Here is a 5,000-nt window from a genome sequence, read left to right as displayed (position 1 = left end):
TTGGGCTGTAGATGCTCAAAAACATTAACTTTAGACCTCTATTACTTCTTAACTCAAGTAAATTCATTGATAAGTTGAAAAAATTAAATTTAAAATGTAATAGAAAAGAATGTTATGGCAGTAAAAAATTACCTACAGCACCTGGTATTCCCAGGTGGTCTCCCATCCAAGTACTAACCAGGCCCAACACTGCATAGCTTCCAAGATCAGACGAGATTGGGCATGTCCAGTGCGGTTTGACTGTAGGTGCTCAAAAACATTAACTTTAGACCTCTTTTACTTCTTAACTCAAGTAAATTCATTGATAAGTTGAAAAAATTAAATTAAAATTTAATAGAAAAGAATGTTATGGCAGTATAAAATTACCTACAGCACCTGGTATTCCCAGGTGGTCTCCCATTCAAGTACTAACCATGCCCAAAACTGCATAGCTTCCAAGATCAGACGAGATTGGGCATGTCCAGTGTGGTTTGGCTGTAGGCGCTCAAAAACATTAACTTTAGACCTCTTTTACTTCTTAACTCAAGTAAATTCATTGATAAGTTGAAAAAATGTAATGTAAAATGTAATAGAAAAGAATGTTATGGCTATATAAAATTACCTACAGCACCTGGTATTCCCAGGTGGTCTCCAGTCCAAGTACTAACCAGGCCCAACACTGCATAGCTTCCAAGATCAGACGAGATTGGGCATGTCCAGTGTGGTTTGGCTGTAGGTGCTCAAAAGCATTAACTTTAGACCTCTATTACTTCTTAACTCAAGTAAATTCATTGATAAGTTGAAAAAATTAAATGTAAAAAGTAATAGAAAAGACTGTTATGGCAGTATAAAATTACCTACAGCACCTGGGATTCCTAGGTGGTCTCCCATCCAAGTACTAACCAGGCCCAACACTGCATAGCTTCAAGATCAGATGAGATTGGGAATGTCCAGTGTGGTTTGACTGTAGGTGCTCAAAAACATTAACTTTAGACATCTTTTACTTCTTAACTCAAGTAAATTCATTGATAAGTTGAAAAAATTAAATGTAAAATATAATAGAAAAGAATGTTATTGCATTTTAAAATTACCTACAGCACCTGGTATTCCCAGGTTGTCTACCATTCAAGTACTAACCAGGCCCAACACTGCATAGCTTCCAAGATCAGACGAGATTGGGCATGTCCAGTGTGGTTTGGCTGTAGGCACTCAAAAAATTTAACTTTAGACCTTATTTACTTCTTAACTCAAGTAAATTCATTGATAAGTTGTAAAAAATGTAATGTAAAATGTAATAGATAACAATGTTATGGCTATATAAAGTTACCTACAGCACCTGGTATTCCCAGGTGGTCTCCCATCCAAGTACTAACCAGGCCCAACGCTGCATAGCTTCCAAGATCTGACGAGATTGGGCATGTCCTGTGTGGTTTGGCTGTAGGTGCTCAAAAACATTAACTTTAGACCTCTTTTACTTCTTAACTCAAGTAAATTCAATGAAAAGTTGAAAAATTAAATGTAAAATGTAATAGAAAAGAATGTTATGGCAGTAGAAAATTACCTACAGCTCCTGGTATTCCCAGGTGGTCTCCCATCCAAGTACTAACCAGGCCCAACACTGCATAGTTTCCAAGATCAGACGAGATTGGGCATGTCCACTGTGGTTGGGCTGTAGATGCTCAAAAACATTAACTTTAGACCTCTATTACTTCTTAACTCAAGTAAATTCATTGATAAGTTGAAAAAATTAAATTTAAAATGTAATAGAAATGAATGTTATGGCAGTAAAAAATTACCTACAGCACCTGGTATTCCCAGGTGGTCTCCCATCCAAGTACTAACCAGGCCCAACACTGCATAGCTTCCAAGATCAGACGAGATTGGGCATGTCCAGTGCGGTTTGACTGTAGGTGCTCAAAAACATTAACTTTAGACATCTTTTACTTCTTAACTCAAGTAAATTCATTGATAAGTTGAAAAAATTAAATTAAAATTTAATAGAAAAGATTGTTATGGCAGTATAAAATTACCTACAGCACCTGGTATTCCCAGGTGGTCTCCCATTCAAGTACTAACCATGCCCAAAACTGCATAGCTTCCAAGATCAGACGAGATTGGGCATGTCCAGTGTGGTTTGGCTGTAGGTGCTCAAAAACATTAACTTTAGACCTCTTTTACTTCTTAACTCAAGTAAATTCAATGATAAGTTGAAAAATGAAATGTAAAATGTAATAGAAAAGAATGTTATGGCAGCATAAAATTACCTACAACTCCTGGTATTCCCAGGTGGTCTCCCATACAAGTACTAACCATCCCAACACTGCATAGCTTCCAAGATCAGATGAGATTGGGCATGTCCAGTGTGGTTTGGCTGTAGGCGCACAAAAACATTAACTTTAGACCTCTTTTACTTCTTAACTCAAGTAAATTCATTGATAAGTTGAAAAAATGTAATGTAAAATGTAATAGAAAAGAATGTTATGGCTATATAAAATTACCTACAGCACCTGGTATTCCCAGGTGGTCTCCAGTCCAAGTACTAACCAGGCCCAACACTGCATAGCTTCCAAGATCAGACGAGATTGGGCATGTCCAGTGTGGTTTGGCTGTAGGTGCTCAAAAGCATTAACTTTAGACCTCTATTACTTCTTAACTCAAGTAAATTCATTGATAAGTTGAAAAAATTAAATGTAAAAAGTAATAGAAAAGACTGTTATGGCAGTATAAAATTACCTACAGCACCTGGGATTCCTAGGTGGTCTCCCATCCAAGTACTAACCAGGCCCAACACTGCATAGCTTCCAAGATCAGATGAGATTGGGCATGTCCAGTGTGGTTTGACTGTAGGTGCTCAAAAACATTAACTTTAGACATCTTTTACTTCTTAACTCAAGTAAATTCATTGATAAGTTGAAAAAATTAAATGTAAAATATAATAGAAAAGAATGTTATTGCATTTTAAAATTACCTACAGCACCTGGTATTCCCAGGTTGTCTACCATTCAAGTACTAACCAGGCCCAACACTGCATAGCTTCCAAGATCAGACGAGATTGGGCATGTCCAGTGTGGTTTGGCTGTAGGCACTCAAAAAATTTAACTTTAGACCTTATTTACTTCTTAACTCAAGTAAATTCATTGATAAGTTGTAAAAAATGTAATGTAAAATGTAATAGATAACAATGTTATTGCTATATAAAATTACCTACAGCACCTGGTATTCCCAGGTGGTCTCCCATCCAAGTACTAACCAGGCCCAACACTGCATAGCTTCCAAGATCTGACGAGATTGGGCATGTCCTCTGTGGTTTGGCTGTAGGTGCTCAAAAACATTAACTTTAGACCTCTTTTACTTCTTAACTCAAGTAAATTCAATGAAAAGTTGAAAAATTAAATGTAAAATGTAATAGAAAGAATGTTATGGCAGTAGAAAATTACCTACAGCTCCTGGTATTCCCAGGTGGTCTCCCATCCAAGTACTAACCAGGCCCAACACTGCATAGTTTCCAAGATCAGACGAGATTGGGCATGTCCACTGTGGTTGGGCTGTAGATGCTCAAAAACATTAACTTTAGACCTCTATTACTTCTTAACTCAAGTAAATTCATTGATAAGTTGAAAAAATTAAATTTAAAATGTAATAGAAATGAATGTTATGGCAGTAAAAAATTACCTACAGCACCTGGTATTCCCAGGTGGTCTCCCATCCAAGTACTAACCAGGCCCAACACTGCATAGCTTCCAAGATCAGACGAGATTGGGCATGTCCAGTGCGGTTTGACTGTAGGTGCTCAAAAACATTAACTTTAGACATCTTTTACTTCTTAACTCAAGTAAATTCATTGATAAGTTGAAAAAATTAAATTAAAATTTAATAGAAAAGAATGTTATGGCAGTATAAAATTACCTACAGCACCTGGTATTCCCAGGTGGTCTCCCATTCAAGTACTAACCATGCCCAAAACTGCATAGCTTCCAAGATCAGACGAGATTGGGCATGTCCAGTGTGGTTTGGCTGTAGGCGCTCAAAACCATTAACTTTAGACCTCTTTTACTTTTTAACTCAAGAAAATTCATTGATAAGTTGAAAAAATGTAATGTAAAATGTAATAGAAAACAATGTTTTGGCTAAATAAAATTACCTACAGCACCTGGTATTCCCAGGTGGTCTCACGTCCAAGTACTAACCAGGCCCAACACTGCATAGCTTCCAAGATCAGACGAGATTGGGCATGTCCAGTGTGGTTTGGCTGTAGGTGCTCAAAAACATTAACTTTAGACCTCTTTTACTTCTTAACTCAAGTAAATTCATTGATAAGTTGAAAAAATGAAATGTAAAATGTAATAGAAAAGAATGTTTTGGCTGTCTAAAATTACCTATAGCTCCTGGTATTCCCAGGTGGTCTCCCATCCAAGTACAAACCAGACCCAACACTGCATAGCTTCCAAGATCAGACGAGATTGGGCAAGTCCACTGTGGTTTGGCTGTATGTGCTCAAAAGCATTAAATTTAGACCGCTATTACTTCTTAACACAAGTAAATTCATTGATAAGTTGAAAAAATTATATGTAAAATGTAATAGAAAAGAATGTTATGGCAGTATAAAATTACCTACAGCACCTGGGTTTCCAAGGTAGTCTCCCATCCAATTACTAACCAGTCCCAACACTGCATAGCTTCCAAGATCAGATGAGATTGGGCATGTCCAGTGTGGTTTGGCTGTAGGTGCTCAAAAACATTAACTTTAGACCTCTATTACTTCTTAACTCAAGTAAATTCATTGATAAGTTGAAAAAATTAAATGTAAAATATAATAGAAAAGAATGTTATTGCATTTTAAAATTACCTACAGCACCTGGTATTCCCAGGTTGTCTACCATTCAAGTACTAACCAGGCCCAACACTGCATAGCTTCCAAGATCAGACGAGATTGGGCATGTCCAGTGTGGTTTGGCTGTAGGCACTCAAAAAATTTAACTTTAGACCTTATTTACGTCTTAACTCAAGTAAATTCATTGATA

The 5,000-nt window shown here is 36.8% G+C and overlaps 3 non-coding genes and 19 pseudogenes across 3 annotated transcripts; all 22 read right to left on the bottom strand.

Moving 5' to 3' along the window:
• Positions 1–13, bottom strand: part of LOC148489188 (5S ribosomal RNA) — a 119-nt pseudogene extending 106 nt beyond the window's left edge.
• Positions 14–129: 116 nt separating this feature from the next.
• LOC148489187 (5S ribosomal RNA) lies at positions 130–248 on the bottom strand. The gene has a single exon (XR_015870747.1). It is a non-coding gene; the product is annotated as a 5S ribosomal RNA (ribosomal RNA).
• A 115-nt stretch (positions 249–363) lies between these two features.
• LOC148489186 (5S ribosomal RNA) lies at positions 364–482 on the bottom strand (annotated as a pseudogene).
• Positions 483–598: 116 nt separating this feature from the next.
• Positions 599–717, bottom strand: LOC148489185 (5S ribosomal RNA; annotated as a pseudogene).
• Positions 718–833: 116 nt separating this feature from the next.
• On the bottom strand, positions 834–951 carry LOC148489184 (5S ribosomal RNA; annotated as a pseudogene).
• Positions 952–1,067: 116 nt separating this feature from the next.
• On the bottom strand, positions 1,068–1,186 carry LOC148489183 (5S ribosomal RNA; annotated as a pseudogene).
• A 117-nt stretch (positions 1,187–1,303) lies between these two features.
• Positions 1,304–1,422, bottom strand: LOC148489182 (5S ribosomal RNA; annotated as a pseudogene).
• A 115-nt stretch (positions 1,423–1,537) lies between these two features.
• Positions 1,538–1,656, bottom strand: LOC148489181 (5S ribosomal RNA; annotated as a pseudogene).
• A 116-nt stretch (positions 1,657–1,772) lies between these two features.
• On the bottom strand, positions 1,773–1,891 carry LOC148489180 (5S ribosomal RNA). Its single transcript, XR_015870745.1, has one exon. It is a non-coding gene; the product is annotated as a 5S ribosomal RNA (ribosomal RNA).
• A 115-nt stretch (positions 1,892–2,006) lies between these two features.
• LOC148489179 (5S ribosomal RNA) lies at positions 2,007–2,125 on the bottom strand (annotated as a pseudogene).
• Positions 2,126–2,240: 115 nt separating this feature from the next.
• LOC148489178 (5S ribosomal RNA) lies at positions 2,241–2,358 on the bottom strand (annotated as a pseudogene).
• Positions 2,359–2,474: 116 nt separating this feature from the next.
• On the bottom strand, positions 2,475–2,593 carry LOC148489177 (5S ribosomal RNA; annotated as a pseudogene).
• Positions 2,594–2,709: 116 nt separating this feature from the next.
• On the bottom strand, positions 2,710–2,828 carry LOC148489176 (5S ribosomal RNA; annotated as a pseudogene).
• Positions 2,829–2,944: 116 nt separating this feature from the next.
• Positions 2,945–3,063, bottom strand: LOC148489175 (5S ribosomal RNA; annotated as a pseudogene).
• A 117-nt stretch (positions 3,064–3,180) lies between these two features.
• Positions 3,181–3,299, bottom strand: LOC148489174 (5S ribosomal RNA; annotated as a pseudogene).
• A 114-nt stretch (positions 3,300–3,413) lies between these two features.
• On the bottom strand, positions 3,414–3,532 carry LOC148489173 (5S ribosomal RNA; annotated as a pseudogene).
• Positions 3,533–3,648: 116 nt separating this feature from the next.
• Positions 3,649–3,767, bottom strand: LOC148489172 (5S ribosomal RNA). Its single transcript, XR_015870740.1, has one exon. It is a non-coding gene; the product is annotated as a 5S ribosomal RNA (ribosomal RNA).
• Positions 3,768–3,882: 115 nt separating this feature from the next.
• Positions 3,883–4,001, bottom strand: LOC148489171 (5S ribosomal RNA; annotated as a pseudogene).
• Positions 4,002–4,117: 116 nt separating this feature from the next.
• Positions 4,118–4,236, bottom strand: LOC148489170 (5S ribosomal RNA; annotated as a pseudogene).
• A 116-nt stretch (positions 4,237–4,352) lies between these two features.
• Positions 4,353–4,471, bottom strand: LOC148489169 (5S ribosomal RNA; annotated as a pseudogene).
• A 116-nt stretch (positions 4,472–4,587) lies between these two features.
• On the bottom strand, positions 4,588–4,706 carry LOC148489168 (5S ribosomal RNA; annotated as a pseudogene).
• Positions 4,707–4,822: 116 nt separating this feature from the next.
• Positions 4,823–4,941, bottom strand: LOC148489167 (5S ribosomal RNA; annotated as a pseudogene).
• Positions 4,942–5,000: the final 59 nt, after the last annotated feature.

The sequence above is a fragment of the Taudactylus pleione genome, unplaced genomic scaffold (assembly GCF_031769625.1).
Source record: "Taudactylus pleione unplaced genomic scaffold, aTauple2 ptg000550l, whole genome shotgun sequence".
Lineage (NCBI taxonomy): Eukaryota > Metazoa > Chordata > Amphibia > Anura > Myobatrachidae > Taudactylus > Taudactylus pleione.
The sequence above is the reverse complement of the archived record's forward strand: the minus strand, read 5'-3'. Positions and strand labels throughout refer to the sequence as shown.